This window comes from Podarcis cretensis (genome assembly GCF_951804945.1).
Source record: "Podarcis cretensis genome assembly, chromosome: 13".
Classification (NCBI taxonomy): Eukaryota; Metazoa; Chordata; class Lepidosauria; order Squamata; family Lacertidae; genus Podarcis; species Podarcis cretensis.
In genome coordinates, this window is record NC_137182.1 from 26,317,606 (window position 1) to 26,338,218 (window position 20,613).

The 20,613-nt window shown below is 44.2% G+C and overlaps 1 protein-coding gene across 1 annotated transcript in view; it reads right to left on the reverse strand.

Moving 5' to 3' along the window:
* LOC307200324 (corticotropin-releasing factor receptor 1) overlaps nt 1–13,041 on the reverse strand; it is a 59,695-nt gene extending 46,654 nt beyond the window's left edge. Inside the window, exon 1 of the mRNA XM_079948854.1 lies at nt 13,023–13,041. The gene's annotated coding sequence lies outside the window, so the exon portion shown is untranslated. The remainder of the gene's footprint in view (nt 1–13,022) is intronic.
* Nucleotides 13,042–20,613: the final 7,572 nt, after the last annotated feature.

The window sequence follows — 20,613 nt, forward strand, 5'->3', positions numbered from 1 at the left end:
AGAAGTCAGTGGAGCACACTTTGGAGTAATCATGTATAGGACTGCGCTGTAAGCTAGTTGTACTTTGCTCCCTTTGGAATCAATGGGTCTTAAAATTAAGTCATGACTAGCTTGCTGAATTGATTGCATTGAAGTGTGACTAACTTAATTTGGAGCCAGTCCAATGCACTTGTGGAAAATGTGGCTTACAGATACCTGGACTGGACGACCTCTGAGGCTGCTTCCAACTCTTAAAATTCAGTAATGTTATGAGTCTATGGCAGCTCATTCTGAAAGGCTGAGTGGAGTGTAGGAATGACTGCAGCAATGTGGTTTTTTCACTCCACCAGCACAAACTTTGGAGAGCAGAACTGTGAGAAAAACTGAAACAAATATCCACAAATGTTCAAAACTGGCAAAAAGGTAATTTAAACACTGAATGGTGACTTTAAAAAAAACAAACGAGCTAACGTTTCCGAAGGTACTAAATGTGCTTCATAAGGTGCTTCATATATATTGGCATATTTTAATTGCTTTGGCAGGCCCCACTTAACAAGGAAAGCTCATGTAAATGTCCAATATTCTGTTATACCTGGGACATATTTGATCATTCAGAGTATTTTCAGCATGGGAATTCCTCTATCCATTTTCCTTCATCAGCCACTGATCGCCTGTAAAGTGCCATCTCCCCCCTCGATAAATATTCCTTTTCAAAACTGCAGTGAGGTTCACAAGCAGTGTGAGATGATGATAGCAGCCTGCTGTAAGTAGGGTTGCCAAGTCTGCTGGATTCTGGGCGGAGAAATCTTTCCATCCTTTTCTTCACTCCTGTTTATAGCGCATCGTATTAAAAAATAAAAAAGAAAGCACTGTCCTCTGATAGTGAAATTACCTGCTTGTGGAGTGAGCAGGCACCTATATTGCTCAGGGTAAACCTTGAAGATGCTATAACATATGAAAGGCAAATGTGAAGGAGGATGCCTTCCTTCAGCCTAAGTAACACATGCAGATATATGCTGATGAGAAAGGGTACACTGTTGGTCCAGACATTTCAGTGTCTGCAACAAGATGTGATTGCTGTGTCAGGAAGTGCCCTGACAGCTCTGGAGAAGGAAGATGGATGGGGTTGCAGCTTCGGAAGAATTCACCAACAGGGCTCTGGACACTCTTGTTACAAGATAATTGCCGCACTTTATTGGGCAAATAATTCTTCCTGCTGTTTACAGCCAAACAGAACAATGTCTCTGGGAGAGAGGGGGAGAGATGCTTTGAATTAAAAAGGCAGAATTTGATTTCTAAAAGGAAAGATGTCACAGCTCAAGACTCTCTGAAATGCATGCCCTTTGACCAGAGACCTCTCTTGTAATCTCTGTGGTCTATGCAGCTACATTCCGACTGCACAATAAATAATCATAATCATAATCATAATAATTTTTATTTATACCCCGCCCTTCCTGGTTCAAAAACCGGGCTCAGGGCGGCTAACAACAAATTTAAAACACTTAATTGTAAAAGCAGTATAAAATACAGTATAAAAACATGAATAACAATAAAATTCAAAATTCAGAAATCAATTTAGGGGAAATAAACATTAGGTAATCACCAGGGCTAGCTGGCTGAATTGGTCCTACTTGGGCCAGTGAGGAGGCCAGGGGAGAGTTAACTGTGGGGTCTCAGAGCGGGTAACAATAAACCATGGTTTAGCCTTGGAGTGTATTAAATAGTAATAATGAAAATGGAGAGACTGAACACATAATGCCTGTGTTTAGATGTCAGGATAAACTATGGGTTTAAACATGCTTTGGCCCAGGAGTATGTGAAACAGTAGTAAAGAAAAAGAGGATATCTGAGCATATACAGGCCGTGTTTGAGCACCACAGTGAACTACGGTGTAGTGTGATGGAAACATGCCTAGCTCCTCTCAGCCTTATGTACTCCCCCTCCTCTTTTAGCATGGCCACAGGGAGAAGTTTGGAATTTTTTGCGTCCATTTCCCATTAACTGAACCCAGCACATTGTGTTTGATCTTAACTATGGTTTGTTTGAAAGAAGCCAACTTCCAACCATGGTTATTGAATCCATTTTTATAAAAAACAACAACAACCCATAGTCAACATTAACCATATTTAGGATTCAGACTAATCCAAAACTTTACTGAACTGAAATCAGAAGTGAAAGCTTCCGATCTACACCTTGCGGGGCGCATGCAAGCATAGGAAGGAGCCTAGTTAATTCCCATTACAGCAAACTATCATTAACCATGATGTCCAAATACAGCCTCCGTGAGCTCATCATCCTTCTCCTTATTGCTATTTCACATGCTCCAGGGCTGGAGTGAAGCCCCAGCTCAAATGAAACCCAAGAATGAAGATTTACGTATTCTGGAGGTGAAACAATTGAAGAAGACAAGGCAAAGATGGGTTAAATTATCTTGTTGAACCCTACTTGTATCCTCTGCACTTTTTCATCTGACAGAACCACTAATGGATAATCATGAGAGTTTGATTGAATAAATGTGAGCACATGAATGGCAAGCTGATTTCTTTGGAGTGTCATCCATATGCCACACAAACTGTAGGATAAATCTGAAAAGTTATTAACTCATTTGAGCAATTTGGAAACAAAAAAGAACACCACCCCAGGACCTATTCTTCACTGATCCATGGCTCAGTTAGTTCTTATTCATGATGAGCTTCCCCTGAATGCTAATTTCTTTAAAATGGCCTTTGCAGTAGAGTACCTTCTGCTCTTATGAACAGGGATTAAAAGTGATGGGCTTGTTTAGGAAAAGGAATCAGCAAGCTTTGAAGAAGGCTGGTGGCAGGTCACCTAATACAGCTGACAAATTGGCCTTTAATGCTTAATTAAAAGGGAGGAGGGAACCCAACATGGCAATACCAAGAATTGCTGCCAGGGTACCTTAGTTCACTTCCAGACAACCTGTTTATTATGCATTATTCTTTGTTTGTGGAGAGGTTATACGTCATCACATCAAACATTTTTATCTCCACACTTTCAAGTGCATTTCCCCATCACTTTCCTTACAGTTAAAAAAAGAGAGGAAAGAAAGTCAGATTTCTCTGGGTAGGCAGGTTCTCCAAGAACACAAAATCATATTTAATTGTACAACCTGAAATTCCCTGGAAGTAGTCTTGGGAGAGCATGGTGGCAGATTTCAGAAGCACTCAAGCCTTTAGGGGAATGCCAGCTCCCTTTCTGCTTTTAGAAGGAAAGTTGGTGTTATAAGTTGCACACTCGATGAGGTCAGGGAATGGGTCTGATTCTCCCTCTCTGTGGGATCCTTTAAGCTGAAAGGGCTCTGTGCCTTCACAGCCCCTTTGGGGTGATTAAATGGGATTACAGGGGAAGCACATTCTCCCCTGAAATTTAACCTCCAAAGAGAACTACTAATTCATGTTCTAAAGGAGCCTGGAGGGGGAATTACGGTAAGTTTCGTGGATACAGTGCCCAACCTGGTGATAGTCAGAGTTGTTTGACAGTGGAACAGACTGAGAAGTGGTGGACTGTCCTTCCTTCAAGATTTTTAAGCAGATGTTGGCCATCTGTCATGGATGCTTTAGTTGAGATTCCTGCATTACAGGGGGTTGGACTAGATGACCCTCGGGGTCCCTTCCAACCCTACAATTCTATTATTCACATACCCAAACTGATGATTTAAGTGCACTATGTAGACATCTTCTAATAACGAAAGGGTTAAGTCTGGATCTGAATCAAATATGCTTTCAGAACTCTTTCTTTCGAAATTTCAAGGTCAAATATTCACCATCTGTTGTCTGATTATTTGAATATTTGCTGGAAATATACACTGCTTATGTGCTATCTTTTACAAGCAATGCTTTTTGTTCTGTATTTGATACTTGGCAATATATGACAGTTGACATGTAATGGCAGTTAGTATTTGTTAGTATTTAGTAGTAACCATTGATGATGATGAAGATGATGATTTTATTTATACCCCACCTATCTGGCTCGGTTTCCCCAGCCACCCTGGGCAGCTGCTCTGGGCACAGAATTGACCTGCACCTCCATGGACATCTGTGAGTCCGAAATGACTCGCAGGCTGTGCACCTGGTCCTTCAGGGGCACAGTTACCCCATTCAGGATGAGGGAGTCCCCCATGCCTGCCTGCCACCTGTTTCCCCAAAACAGTACTTCTGTCTTGTCATGATTCAACCTCAATCTGTTAGCTGCCATCCATCCTCCAACTGCCTCCAGATACTTACACAGGACTTTCACTGCCTTCACAGGTTCAGATTTGAAGGAGAGGTAGAGCTGGGTATCATCTGCATACTGGTGAACACCCAGCCCAAACCCCCTGATGATCTCTCCCAGCGGCTTCATACAGATGTTAAAAAGCATGGGGGAGAGAACAGAGCCCTGAGGCACCCCACAAGTGAGAGCCCAGGGGTATGAACACTCACCCATTAACACCATTTTCTGGACATGGCCCAGGAGGAAGGAATGGAACCACTGTATAACAGTGCCCCCAGCTCCCAATTCCTCTAGATGGACCTGAAGGATGTCATAATCAATGGTGTCAAAGGCTGCTGAGAGATCCAGCAGGGCCAGAACACAGCTTTTACCCCAGTCCCTGGCCCACTGGAGATCATCAGCTAGAGTGACCAAAACAATCTCAGTCCCATGATGAGGCCTGAATCCTGATTGGAAGGGATCCAAGTGGTCTGCATCCTCCAAGCATGCCTGGAGTTGTTCAGTTGCTACCCGCTCAATCACCTTGCCCAAGAATGGAAGACTTGAGACTGGGCAATAGTTGGACATATTGGCCAGGTCCAAAGATGGTTTTTTAAGAAGCGATTTAATAACCACTTCTTTAAGCAGGTCTAGGAAGACTCCCTCACAGAGGGAGGCATTCACCACCCCGCGGAGCCTATCGCCCAGCCCTTCCCGGCTCACTTTTATGGGCCAGGATGGGCAAGGAACAAGAAGACAGGTGGTCTGTTTCACTCGTCCAAGCAGCCTGTCCATATCCTCAGAGGTAACAAATTGGAATTGCTCCCATGCAACTTGACCAGACAGGACTCTAGCACTCTCCTGCCCTGGCCCTGCTACCACGGTGGAATCTACCTCTTTCCGAATCTGAGCAACTTTATCTGCAAAAAAACTTTGCAAAATCATTGCAGGAGATCTTGGGGTCCTTACAAGATTCCGATGGTGAAGGTGGTTCTGTTAGATTGCGGACCATCTGAAAGACTACCTGCTGTTTTCTGCAGATGCAATAGAGGTGGCAAATAAGGTCCTCTTCTCTGTCGCTATCACCACGTGGTAGGCTCGACATTGAGCTCTAACCCATTTTCAGTCTGATTCAGTATGAGTTTTCCTTCACCGGTGCTCTAACCGTCTCAGTGATTGTTTCATCGCCCTCAGCTCTGGGAAAACCATGCAATCAGAGAGGACGCTTCAGAGCCAGATAGCCAATAGCCCTGGTTAACTCTGCATTCCAGCAGGCCACCAGAGAATCTGGTGCTTGTCTTTGCACTTTATATTAAACACATGGCTGCCAGCAAAACTATGACAAAAGTTCATTTAGCTCTCCCTCATTGATGCCTGGTACAGGAATGGCTAACATTTTCTGCCTTGGGGCCACATTTGATGATTAACCACCCTCTGGGGGATCATGGCAGCAGTGGGTGTGGTCAAAGCATATGCACGCATGCACACACAATGTATACAGATATACAGACCACATACACACCTAATACATATACAGCTAGGGATGGGGCAGAAATTTAATTCAGTTCGCATTTAAATGCGAACCTACCTAAACTGCACTTTCCCAAGTAGACATGAACCATCCATTGAAATTCACACTTCTTGAAATTTTGCAGTGCAGTTCTCTGGCCAAGCAATATGTACAAATAAAGCACATACCAAAGTGTGCAGAAAAATGCACATAGTAGTGAAAATAGCATACATTAGAGGAAACTGCTTTGCAAAAATGCGTATATTAGGCAAAATTGCATTCAAACAACTGTACATTAGGAAAACAAAGACTAAACACTGATAAATCTTCAAGAGGTTTTTTAAAAAATAAAATTGCAACCTGATGAGGAAATGTGGAAGACTGAATTTAAGATTAGAAATATGAGAAATTGAAAGTAACACATTTGGCTTTCCTTATATTCAGAAAACACTCTCAGCAGCCACATATTTATTGTACCATCTACACTGGCCCATAGTTGTACACAACAAATGCTTACTTAGTTAATTATCTGCTTAAAAATCAATATGTCACTACTGTTGGAATAAATGAACATGAGAAGGGGTTGATTTCATTCATGAGCTGAAAATAACTCAGTGGATGAGCTAATCACATGTGCAAGGTCAGCCAAGCCAGTTGCTATGTCAAAGGCCGAGTACCCTGACTATATCTGTGATTAATGTATGTCTGTGAGTTGTCAGTCTGTTGGTGTTAATGTACGGTATGTCAACTCCGTCAATTTGTCTGTGAGTTGCCAGTCTGTTGGTATTACCTGTCCATGTTACATCTTGAATTACTGCAGTTTATTTGGAGCAACAGAGATACTTTCCACATGTAAGTATCTGTATATGTCTGTATCTATGTCCAGAACTGTTTTACTGAGCCTTATCTTCTACCACATTAATTTGGACCTTAAGCTGCCTCCTTGTGGTGAATGGTACTGGGAGCAACTGTGCGGGTATATCACCTGAAATTCCAAACAACTATCTCAGGTACCATAGGCACGTCGCATCTTTAAAGCACATTCTTTCCCTCATAGAATTCTGGGCAATCTAGTTTACCCCTCCCAGAGTCACAATCACCAGCAACCCTTAACGAACTACAGTGCCCAGAATCCTTTGAGGTAAGGAATGTGCCTTGAATGTGCTTCAAAGGTATTGTGGTGCAGCCTCAGTTCAGGTGATATTTCCAAGCTATTTAGTGGCGAGGATGGAGAGAAGAGTTTCTCTTTACTAAGTGGCACAGGCAAATAATTCATTGTGTGGGAAACCTTCAGCCAAGCAATGCATAGTGCTTGTTTAGCAACACTGCCATTAGCTCCTTCTCCCACCCCACCCCATGGGGTACTACTGTGATTAACAGCCCACACTTTTAATCTGCAATTAATCACGGCAATTAAGGCTTTTAGTCCTAGTCCTAAGAGCTTTCTTTTCTTTCTTTCTTTTTAAAAAGATAGTGCTCTGGACTAGTAGAAAAAGTAGAGATAGCACATAAACACAGAGAGACCACATACAAAAATGTGGTGCCCACTAATGCCTCGTCTGCACTAGAGATTTTAAGCAGTATCTTTAAACAGTCATGGCTCCCCCCAAAGAATCCTGGGAACTGTAGTTTATTAAGGGTGCTGAGGGTTGCTAGGAGACCCCTAGTGCCCTCACAGAGCTACAGGCCCCAGTGTGATTTAACAATCGACCCCTCTTCCCAGAGAACTCTGAGAATTGTAGGTCTGTGAGGGGAAGAGGAGTCTCTCAACAAAGTCCAGTAAACTACAGTTCCCAGGGTTCTATGAGGGAAGCCATGACTGCTTAAAGTGGAATAACACTGCCTTAAATGTACACAGCAGAGGAAGTCAGAATGTTTTATTACTTGTTGAAGTGTCCATGAGCATTTTAGATTCTGTGAAGCCTCTTCCTTCTTCATGCCCAGCACTGAAATGCAGTCTACTAGGCTAGCAAGCAAGCGTACAAACAAACAAAAAAGCCAACTTCCACCAGATGGGCTGGGAGAGGAGGGTCAGGTCACCACACTCCCCCCACCCCGCTCTGCATTTCCACACTGGTCATGGAGGAAGAAGAGACTTCCCTGCCTTCGGAGCTAGCATGGAAACCGAGAAGGATGCTGGAGTTGGGACACAACGTTCCGTTCCTCTGCCAGCCCACTCACTCATCTGCATGCAGTTCCTGGTCACAAGTTGTCAACACAAGGCTGCTCCCAGCAACGTAAATCCTCTAAGTCTAAGAAGAATCTTCCTTGCTCCCACATGAACCTGCCTGAATGATAAGGCCGTCTTTCTGAAGCTCTTCCATGGATGGGTTGGCCAGGTTGTGAGAAAGCACTGGGCTTAAATCTTAAATTGAGGCTCAAACAACAAAACAAGAATATTTAGAATATACTGGACCCCATTGTTGGAGACGCAATAGGGATAATGCTTCTTTAACACATATGTTTTTCCATTGTCTATAGTGAAAGGTTTTTGGCAGAAAGTAACTGAAACCATCAACAAAACTGTATGGAACAACCTTACATTTACCGAGCAAAATATCCTCTTGAATTATATACCCAGCACATGGAACCTTACAAAAGGTAGACTCTCCGTGCCCTTACCACAGCAAAAAGACTGATACCGATAAAATGGAAAAATAAAAAAGACTTATACAAACTCGCAACATATTAACAATTTGCATATAAACGCAGACTTGCCATGGACTAATTCAATGATATTTGGAATCCATTCTTACAAATACTGTAATAGGTTAAGATCTGGTGAAGTACAATAATAATCTTGTAAAATATACAGTTTTGAGTGCCCCCCCTTTATTTTCCCTTCCACGCGGGCTCTGTTTCTCTTTCTCTCTTTCTCTTTTTTATTTAAGTCTCACCATGTTTAGTGCACATATAATTATGTAATTTTTGAGCTTTCAATAAAGATGTTAAAAAAGAAGAAGAAAGCATTGGGCTGCCTTTAATATACAGTGGAAGAGGTGGGTTTGGGGTATTGTATCTTACAAGTGCAGGTCAATAGACAAAGGATGGTATACTATCTACTAAGTTACTTAGGTGCTTGAGTTTACATCAGCCTGGAGGTGGAGCAGAGCCCTCCAAAATCAGTCAGAGGCTTCTACATATTTGGGGGAACACCCTAGCTTTCCAATGGGACATGAGTTTGCGAAGTGATTCACTTTTAAAAAGTGAACAAAACTGTGATCTTACAGGATGTTGTTGCGAGTTGAATTCACAGAAAGACAGAGGGAGGCCTCAGGAAATCACAAGTCAGGCAGAGTGCAGCCCTCTTCATATGCATATTACATGCCTGAAGGGTCACATGACTGAGTTAGCTCCACTTGCAACATAGAATCATAGAACTGTAGAGTTGGAAGGGACCCCGGGGCCATCTAGTCCAACCCCCTGCAATGCATAAAGGACAGCTAAAGCGTCCATGACAGGTGATCATCCAAACTCTGTTTAAAAGAGCCCCATCACACCCTTGTTTTGAGTGTGGACCTGGAGCTTCTAGGCATGAATAGCAGATCCTGTGCAGATAGCTCCTTTTCAAATGCCTGCACTCACTGGGCAGATACCCCTGGGCAGCCGTCTGATACCAGGGGTAGGGCCAGACTCCCAGTCCCAACCCCTAGGCACCACGTAAATCCCATTCAGGTGCATAACACAATACGCGGGCATGTGGGAGTCTGTGCTTGAGAGCAGCTGCAAGACTTGTTCCTGTGTCACTTTAAAACAACTCTGCCCACCCACCCAGTAAAATGGAGGACAGAGGCAAAAAAGGGGATTAACCCGGCTCCCAAATAGAAAGAAATGCCTCAGAAGCATGTGTAAATATAACTGTGGGCGAGACTCAAAGAAGCACACCCTATGGGGGAAACAAGGGAACGTTGCATTCAGAAGCAAAAATGTTAAATCGTTTTTCACGACGGCAGTGCAGACACCATTTAAGCATCTCGCTTGGCTTGTAAGCAAGCTGTAACTGTTCAGAAATCTCCAGGAAGAATGAGGGGGAGGCAAATAACTTGTTTTTGCCCTGTTAATCATTCCCTCCTCCACCACAACATTTCATCTCTCTTTCCACTACCACTGGAAGATAATTTCTTTCACAGAAGAGGTCACTGTTTCTAAGCTGCATGCCAGCATCAGAGAGAGAGAGAGAGAGAGAGAGAGAGAGAGAGAGAGAGAAGAAAAAAGAGATACATGGTGTCTGCTGTTCTTTTCTCCTCCCCTCTCCCCAAAATCCTAGCCCTTAATTACCAACTCCAGAATCAAGAGGGAAAGAGCTTGGGCCAGATGATCTCAGTACACTTACCTCTTCCTCACTTCGTAAACGGTTTAGGAACCTATTTTGGCATTAAGCAGTATATAAACGTACTATTCATTGCTCCTGGTACTGCCAATAATATTGCTCCAAACAGAAAATGGTATCTGGGGAAAGGTTCTAAAAAGTCCAGGTACCACTTTTTCTTATAATCTCAGTGGTTCAGACCATATGCGAGTCAGATTTCTTGCTACTGTTCCTTTACGACATACACTAACAGTCCCCACCCCAATCAATGTAGAAGTGTATACATGTCCAGCTTCCAGATTTTTCTAATAATCTGACATCTTGGGCTGCGTTCGTCCAAAATTGCAGATCTGTAGGCCACATGGAAGCATAATGGGCCAGCAAGCCTTTCTCTCTCACACAGAAACAAACACACACACAATCAGCTACAGGACTGCACAAAGGATGACTTGAGATGAGTTGCTGATGGCTCCTTAATGGTGCTAATGGCAGGGAAATTATTGGAGATATTTCTGAAATATTCTGAACCAGAGAGCTACCAGAAGATGACTCCCACTGATGGAGAGAATGAAGCTGATGGGAAAGTCTTTGTGTGAGAGGTAACTAAAGAAGCATTTTTCTGATGTTGGAAAGTGACTCCAGACTGAAGAGGAGAGGCAGAGTGTGAGCTAAATGATAAAAGCAACTTAGGGAAGAATGACTCTGGGGATCTGAAAGCATTCGGGTGGCCAGGTGTTGTCTTCTGCAGAGGATAAAGGTAAAGGTACCCCTGACCATTAGGTCCAGTCATGGGTGACTCTGGGGTTGCGGCGCTCATCTCGCTCTGTAGGCCAAGGGAGCCTACGTTTGTCCGCACACAGCTTCCAGGTCATGTGGCCAGCATGACTAAACTGCTTCTGGTGAACCAGAGAAGCACACGGAAACGCCGTTTACCTTCCCGCTGGAGCGGTACCTATTTATCTACTTACACTTGACATGCTTTTGAACTGGTAGGTGGGCAGGAGCTGGGACTGAGCAACGGGAGCTCACCCTGTCGCAGGGATTAGAACCGCCGACTTTCCGATCTGCAAGCTCTAGGCTCTGTGGTTTAGAGCACAGCACCAACTGCGTCCCTTGCAGAGGATAGCTCCTCTGTTTGAATGGCTGTCCAGCCAATATCTGGTTTAAAGGTAAAAATAAAACCCTAAACAGAGAGAGAGGGAGGGGCTTTTAAGTTGTCCTTCAACAGTCAGCACTTGGACACTGAACTGTATTACCATCTTATGCATCTTTACCCAGAAAGTAGTCCCACTGAGGCCAGTGGAGCTTACAGTACTTCCAAGTAATTGTGCATTGAATTGCACGCTTATCCAAATATTATAAAACCCCGTAAGTCTCTAGTGATCTCTTCTTCCAAGGGAGGCTAATTCCTGGTAAATTTTCATCATTCACTGTGCCTGCATAGGACCAGCAGAGATCTATTGTAACTCTGAACATGAGCTTTAAAAGTTATATTTCCTTGAACACTGACAGTCTGATCCTATGCATATTCACACTGAAGTTAAGTTTTGATCTCTTTGGTGCTCACTTGCTTGCACTAGTGACTGGTGCTTCTTTGGTAGGGTAGGGAGGAAGGCAGAGAGGCCAACAGTATTTGGATCCAGAGCCAACAGGAGGCAGAACCAACTAATTCTAGTTTGGTTCCAGTTCTCCCTGCTGAGTTATACAAAGGCAACATCAAAACTAAAGAGGAGGCAGTTGACAGACAGGGCTGCCTGCTGGACTCGTTGTAAATAAGAAAGCAGACAGGTGGGAGCAGGCTGACAGTAGGCAGAGGTTGGTGGGGCAGTGTCCCATTTGCCTCAATGGGGCAGCATCCAATGCTTGCCATACTCTCCAAGACATGTGTCTTTTGGGGCCATGCTCCCATGCGCGTCAAGCGACCCACACAAGAGCAGAGTGCAAAAAAATGTCTTTTGGGGCTGCAATCTCCCAATTAAATTGGGAAAGTTTAGGAGTTTGGCTTGCTAGCCCATATGTTTAGGCTAAACAGCTGTCCAAGAATGAGGACAGTTTTGATTATTCAAGACAGGCTTATTGTCACTGTGCTATGCAAAGTGCACACTTCAAGTTCGCCCCCCCCCAAATAAAACATTCCACTAGGATGAAAGAACACAACACACCAATACACAATCTCAAATAATACACACGTCTCTCAATAAACCATTGATCTTGTTTAACCCACACTGAAAATCTCCTACAACATTTCAGGGCCTGGTTACCGAGTACTGTCTGGTGGTACCATTGACTGCCCACAGACTAAAATTACCTCAGAACAGCTCATTATACATTCCCTAGCCTATCTTTTGGTGACAATTCTCTCTGCACACATGCAGAGAGAGTTCTTGAGAGGGCACTATCCATCATGATGCAAGTACTACAAGTGAACCCAAGCCCTAGTTCAGTGGTAGGCAAGGGGGTGTCCTCCAGTTGTGGAGGGACTACAACTCTCATCATCCCTTACTGGCTGATGGGAGTTGTAGTCCAAAACGTCTGAAGGGTGTTAAGCTGGCAAAAGCTGGTGTACACGAACAACTGAGAAGCAGGGTTCCTGATAGATGCTGGCTTCTTTCCATATACAGTGGTACCTCGGGCTACATATGCTTCAGGTTACATGCGCTTCAGGTTACAGACTCCACTAACCCAGAAATAGTACCTCGGGTTAAGAACTTTGCTTCGGGATGAGAACAGAAATCGTGCTCCGGCGGCATGGCAACAGCAGGAGACCCCATTAGCTAAAGTGGTGCTTCAGGTTAAGAACAGTTTCAGGTTAAGAACAGACCTCCAGAACGAATTAAGTACTTAACCCAAGGTACCACTGTAATCAGTAACCCTGCTATGTATGTATGTAGGCTCTGGGCATTTCTTAAGTCCACACCCACCCATAACATATAGAAATGTCGTCCTGTCTGCTCTTATATTAAAAGTGATGATGCATTTCTGTTCCCAGTTTCACATATGTTTGGATACTACCTATGGAAGACAAGAGTTCTGATGTTTATTGACGAAGACACTGTACTGTTCTCCTCGGCTTTCCAGAGCAATTCTGGGCATCTGCTTTTGCCTCCAGAGTCCCACCCTCAGAAGACAGGCAGCAGAACGACTGCGAGGCGCGAGCCTTCCTGAGGTAATTTTGCTAACAAGCAGACAGCTGGTGGCATTTTCTTAACTGTGCCTTGAACAATTTGGAACAGGTTAGCGTTAACTGTGTTATGAGAGACCACTCAATATATGTTTAAGTGAGAAGAAGGGATTTGGGAGGGAAGCGGTAGGTTGATGTTATTTGTAAAGATTTATTATGTGGCGCTCAGCTCTCACCTATGGCTCCTAGTAGCTGACAGTCGCCACACCCTGGGAAATGACTTTATAGGATCTAGAGTCCATCAGCATCTGAATGGCAACAGCCAGGTTCTCCATCCCTAAAGTTATAGGTATTTATAATCATTGGATGTAGTTGTTTCATTTAACTACAAATCACCATGACTCTAAAACAACTGTAAATCTTTTAGACTTCCCTTCTCCCCTGAATTAAGATGGGGTAGACTGGTAATTCACAACCCACTGCCATTATTACACTAGCCTGTTACACATTATTACACTCCTGGAAAGCCGAGGAGAACAGTACAGTGTCTTCGTCAATAAACATCAGAACTCTTGTCTTCCATAGGTAGTATCCAAACATATGTGAAACTGGGAACAGAAATGCATCATCACTTTTAATATAAGAGCAGACAGTACCCATTCAGTACCCATATTCCGGGAGGCAAAAGCCACTGTAGTTTTTCTGAACATGGAAAGCAGAGATGTGGCTCTGCTGTGCTCTGCTTGTTTGAGAGATGTTAGCTTCAGAGCATTTTTGAATTGTCAGTTTTCTTCCGACAAGGGAAAAGGGCAGTGGAGATTTACGGTAGTTTTGTAAAAAAGGAAATAATAAATCAATTTGCTCGTAAGTTACAGCTTGTCAGTGAATGAGAGGCAAACAGCAACCAGAACAAGCAATGTCAGTACTAAAGGAGACTGACCTCAGGGCACAGAGTCTATCCACAGTTGACTTTCCATGAATCATTAAGGCCAGCAGAGTGGGAAGACAGGTGTTTCAAAATCTGTTTTACTGGCAGATTTATGGGGTTTTTCCCTTGTACTAGTGCGTTTCATAGAATTGTGGCGTTTGGAAGGAACCCTGAGGATCATCTAGTCCAACCCCCTGCAATGCGGCAATCTGTAGCTGGCCCATATGGGGATCGAACCCACAACCTTGATGTTATCAGCACTATGATCTAACCAACTGAGCTATCCAGTTGTTCTATCTTGGCATAGCGAATTTGACAATGCCCATTGCATACCGGCTTGGTATCCATAAGTTTGAAGGGCAGTTTAAATATATTTTATGCAATAAATTAATAAAGATAAGGAGATTGAACCCCCTGCGGGAGAATCCGCTACTACCGTTCTTGGCCAGCTCACATTCCTCTCCATTAGACTTCCACAGAGAACTTTGCAGCCGATTTTGCTCACATGCAGGAGAGGAGCCGTACTTTGACATTTCTTCCTCAAGACAAAAAAAAATGTATCGGGTTAACTCCAAATTCTGCAAACAAGGAAGCTATAGCTCAAGCATTTCTTTTAGAAACTATAGCTGTGGCCCTCCAGATATCTTAATTCTATTTATTAAATTTATATCCCCTCCTTGCTCCCAAAGGAGCCCCAAAGTGGCAAAAGCCACATTGTTGTACTCCAACTCCCATCAGCCAGTGGTCAGAAATGCTGGGAACTGGAGTCCATCACCTGTATTTCACCCTCCTTTTCATTTCATTAACCTTACACAGCACCACACTTAAGTATGTGTGCATATGTGAAAACCAGTATCTCACTAAAATCAGCATCTTGTGCTGTCAGCCACAAATAAAATCCATTCAGTGGACTTAGGGAAGCCATTTTTTTTTTGTTAGCCTCAGCCCCCTGAATCTGCCGCATTTGTAAATATTGATCTACCTATCAGAGATGTGGTAAGGACTTCTGAGATAATGCAAGCAAAGAATTTGAACATTCCTTTGTTTCTGTTATAATACCTTCCCTTGAAAATGCCCCAGTCCCTATTCCCAACCATGATCCACATCCAGTTTTTAACAACTGGGTTGTTGGGGTTTTTTTGTGGGTGTGTACAAATAATAGCCATACACACATGTGATGAGTGACTTTGGTGCACCAGTGCACCATTAGCTAATTTCTGGTGGGCTATCTAATGCCTGCTGTTTGCGGGTATTCTTGCAAATAATTCTGGTTTTCGCTCTGATCTGATAAGGAAAGTACTTCCTACATTCTTAAGCCACGGTGAACACTTGGGATCACTTAATACAGATAAGGGACGTGGGTGGCGCCACTGAGCCTCTTGGGCAGGCACCCCCAAACTCGGCCCTCCAGATACTTTGGGACTACAATTCCCACCATCCCTTGCTAACAGGACCAGTGGTCAGGGATGATGGGAGTTGTAGTCCCAAAACATCTGGAGGGCCGAGTTTGGGGATGCCTGCTCTTGGCCTTGCCAATTGGAAAGTTGGCAGTTCAAATCCCCACCACGGAGTGAGCTCCCATTGCTCTGTCCCAGCTCCTGCCAACGTAGCAGTTCGAAAGCATGCCAATGCAAGTAGATAAATAGGTACCACTGCAGCAGGAAAGTAAACGACGTTTTTGTGTGCTCTGGTTTCCGTCACGGTGTTCCGTTGTGCCAGAAGCAGTTTAGTCATGCTGGCCACATGACCTGGAAAGCTGTCTGTGGACAAACGCCGGCTCCCTTGGCCCGAAAGCGAGATGAGCGCCGCAACCCCATAGTCATCTTTGACTGGACTTAACCAGGGGTCCTTTATCTTTTTACCTTTTACTTAATACAAATAAACTAGTAAGAGGTCTTGAATATGCATCGTTCTTTTGCAAACATAAAGCACATTGGTGGAACACAGGGGGAATTCTATTCTTTTTTATATATATATAAAAACTTGACAGCACAAGACCTGAAGTCAACTCATGGCTTCTTCAGGCACTTTGCCACATTCCTTTGCCAAGGGGGCCTGCAAACTATAATCATCCTCTCACATATTCATGCTTTCGACAGCATTGGATGGGCTCGAAGTTCTCCTCAGAAAAGGGTATCTTTCCCAAGGTGTAAAAATAACTGCCATTGTTGATTTGCATTCATTAATTCCTGTCTGAATTCAGAATGAATATATGTTGGGGGAAATTATGCCAGCTATATTTGCTCAAAGGAATAATGGATGTGTGTGGATTATGCACATCACAAAATGCATTAATTCGCCTGTGGAAATTGGGAGCTGCCTGCTGCTTTCATCTTGAGGAAGGAGAGAGGTGCTGGGGCTTCGGTCTGCTTGAAAGCCATATCTCTGACCTGGATGATGTCGCCACTAAACCCCAGAAGTATCAGGGCACATCAAAGACTATGGTTACTCAGAGGGAGAGAGAGACACTCTGCACATTGTTAATTCATATGTTCCAGAACTGAGATATGGCATGGGGGGGAAATGTGTTCAAAGACACAAATTATATTTTGGAACCCACCTATAACTCTATGTTAGCAAAACAATGAGGTGACATTTCCTATGACTTCATCCCATGACTTCACAGGAATGTTTGGGAGCTCCATCCATGTTTGTGGAGCCTATTATACTTAGTTGTCCTTCAAACAAGGGGGACACCATTCACACATGCTTACATCACTGTGGGATCCCCTTCCCCAACAGTCTTCTTGTGCTGCTACAATATATGTATGAATACCAGCAATCACATAGCCAGAGCCAAATATTTGGGTCCTTTCTGCCCAGTTGTGTCTCAGCCAGGAAAGTGGCTGACAATCAAGTGGAAAGAACCCATGGGATCTGCCCTGCCCATGCTGCTCCAGATTCCAGATGTTAATACAGCAGCAGGACCCAGGCCAGTGCTTGAAAAGCTATTGGGCCTCTGGAACCTAGGTTACGGGCACCACAATACAATGTCTAGTCGCATTATTCTGCCCCCCCAATTCTGTCAAACTTTCTATTTATATTTTTGAAACACATGAACTAATACACAGTTCAAATCAGTGACACGTTGTTGATATCACATTTTTGATAACAATTCTTAACTGGACACCACAAATGTAAATGGGGCTCGGCCCCTGCAATCGTGGCCAAAACCATAAGTCAATTGAATAATTGATATTTACAAATGCTGACATTATTATTTTATTTTATTTTAATTACAGTGGTACCTTGGTTCTCAAACGTAATCCATTCCGGAAGACCATTTGAGTTCTAAAACATTTGAAAACCAAGGCGCAAAGGGCTGTCTGCAAATTCAATTGATAAAATGGAAAAACACGCAGTGGAAGCCATTCGCCGTCTGAAGCATGTTCGAAAATGGAAGCATTTACTTCTGGGTGTTCTGAAATGTTTGTCAACGGAGACGTTCTAGAACTAAGGTACCACTGTATATTAATTATATTATATTATAATTTTATTTTATTCTTATGTAAAGTGTTGTGCTAGATTTGAACTCACATGCTTTTGGGGGGTGGGGAGGCAAAACAGCAAAGGGAAAGGAGCAGCCAGCTATCTCACTTGCATGCAGGGCATTGAAGCATTTCTCCTCCTGCACCCTCAGTGGTCAGGGGCGGCAATTTTCTTCTGGAGTCTCAAGTCGCCATATGCGGTGCCAAGACTTCTCAAAGTGCTTGCAATCTGCCAACCCCCAGTCGCAAAATGTACCTGGTGCCTGGCTAACTTCGAACCGTGCCCAGGACACATCATTTTCTGGAGAAATGTGTGTTCTTGAGCATGGGTGTGGGGAACATACTGCAGAAGAGCATAAGAATACAAGAAGACAGAGGAGGTGGAACATGGGCACTGTGGCTACTAGCATGCCTCATCTGAACATCAGAGCATGGGAAGTCACCCAAAGATAAAAATTGGTTTTTTGAATTGTATTATGATTTGGAATATTTTTTATGTGGTTTTATTGGATTGTTAAATGGAAAATTTAATAAATATTATTATAAAAAAGAGGAGGTGGAACATGGGCATTGTGGCTACTAGCATGCCTCATTTGCAATTTGTGTCCTGTATTTATTCCACAATTATTATTGTCCTCCACTACTACAACCATCACCAGGGAAACATGAATGTGTTTGAGAGATGGAGAGATCCTTTTCCTGCAGTAAAGTTATACCTAATCACATAGCAGAAACGTGCTCCAATCTCAGCAGTGGTGTTCTGTTTTAAGCTTATCTGACAAGAATGCCCTTTTGTTTTCCTTTGGTGAAAACTATTAGTTTGATTTCAATTCAGACTTTGCATTTTTAACATAGCTTGTGACGGTGCCTCACGCCAAAACTACAAGTGAGCTTAAATGCACAGTTGCAGCCAGCAATGGCAACGATTTGTCCACTTCCCTGCCCACCCTGCTTTCCATAATGCCTAGGACAATTTCCCTGTAACTGGATGTCACAGTGTCGTACATTTTCCCACTAATGATGTGGGATGGGGAAACCACAACACCACCGTGTCATGACATGGGTAAGCTGTCCTAGACGTTACAGAGTGTGGAATAAAATGCAAGGCTCCTGTTTTGAACACTTTGCACCCGACTGACCAGCCCTATCAAGGCATACCGTCAGTCCATGCCTGGTGCCAGCAGTCAACTATATCAGTCACTGACAGGGCCCCCAAGAATTTGGAAGGGTCCCTCACTGACCTGACCCAGTCATGCTGCCATTCACCCCCTCCCCATTGATCCAACCCCCAGGTGCTTTCAAACAGTGGGCAGTGCACCTTGCGATCTGCTTGTGGCAAACGGAGGATTGCGGCAGGGCCAATGCTGGATTTTGCAGGGACCTTGACACAGGGCTGGTGATGGGGCCCCTCACTTCCACTAAATCCCACCACCACCACCAGGTCAGAATCCAGTTTCGTTTGTGGCAATAGCAGCCGCAGATTTCTCTGTCACTGTTTCTGCTCTCAGCAAGGATATTCTTCAGCAGCACTTTTGAAGAAGAGCCACACTCCTCTCCCAACAGCCCTTTTAAGTCGTCGAAAAGGTAATGCTCCAGCCTATAGTATGGGTCACAGGAGCCAACTCCTAGGGGCCAAGGTCCTTTCGGGCCCCTTCCCAATAAAATATTTGAGAAGGCTGCCCTCCCATTGATGGGCATTGCCATTCAAATGGTGTATTGTGATCGACTATACAGGGCTGGGCTTATCTACCCCCCATATTTTATTCAAGTTGGCACCCTGATTTGGATTTCGTTGATCTGTAGTCTAAAACGTGCAAATTTAATAGATCTGTGAGTCGCAAAGGGCACTCCATTTGGAGTAACTTACAACAACAGGTGACCACCATAGAAAGCAGCGAAGCTGATCTCCCATTCAAAAGTGCCTCTGCCCGGGGCTTGGCGTTGAGGCAGGGAGCACCTCTGCTGCCATTAAAACAGCAGTGGCAGCAGCAAAAGCACAGAGGTGCTGTCACCATCACAAGCAGGGTTGGAGCCTGCCCTTCATTGTGTGTGCAAGTGTTGGGTTGTGGGGTGGGGTGGTGTAGGGCCACCCTGCCAAGGGTCTTCCCAAGCGTGACACTGGTCCTGCTCTAGTCCTCCTCATGCTGCAAGCAGAGAGCTGTTGCACTTCCCAAAGCTGCCCGCGGAGCAAATCATTTCGTAAGAATGCGCTGAGTTGATCTGCTTGCTACAGGGGAAGGCTTCGAAAACTGGGACCACCAGTCAATGACCTGGAGTGGGGACTGTTCCGAGGAGTATAAAAATATAATATTCAAATCGTCAACACAAACAAAAGCCAGCTACGGAGCCTTTGCAAATGCGTAGTGTTTTGTTTTTTTAATTGGGTACAATCCGTCCCGATACTTCTGAAGAGTTGCACAACCTCGCATCCCATTATTCCAGTACCACCCATGTCACATGGAATGCTGAGCAGAGCAGTGGCTCTCACGTTCTTTGCTGAAAGTCTATCAGGGATTTCTCAATGGGAAACTCAGTAACGGTAGCTGAGTTTTCATAGAATCATAGCATTGTAGATTTGGAAGGGACCCCAAGAGCCATCTAGTCCAACCCCATGCAATGCTTTGCTGAAGGGCAGCTTGCCCACCAATGCCAATTTTCCCGTCGATGTACAACCGGCAGGCAGACCCTCAGTTCACCACTTGAGAGCAGTCTCTGTCCCAACAAACCATGGCAAGGCTCACCTGGCCAGACTATGAATTGCTAGAATGTGCCCCAAAATCCTCTGCAGTGTGCAGTGGTCATAAAACAGATACTTAAGAACAGCTCCCACCGGCTTTCCACGGTTGCCAGGCCCCCAGTGCTCCAGCAGGGTTCACGGTTAACACCTCTTTTTTATACAAAAAAACCCCAGCTAGCCACTGTTTCAATTTCCCACAATGCTCTGGAGTCCTATTATGTCTGGGGCATTGTGGGAAATTAACAGGGCAGGTATATGGAACTGCCCGGCGCTGCTCAGAGTACTGCGGCTGTCTCCTCTGTTGGAAACAAGGTTCCCCCATAGTCCCC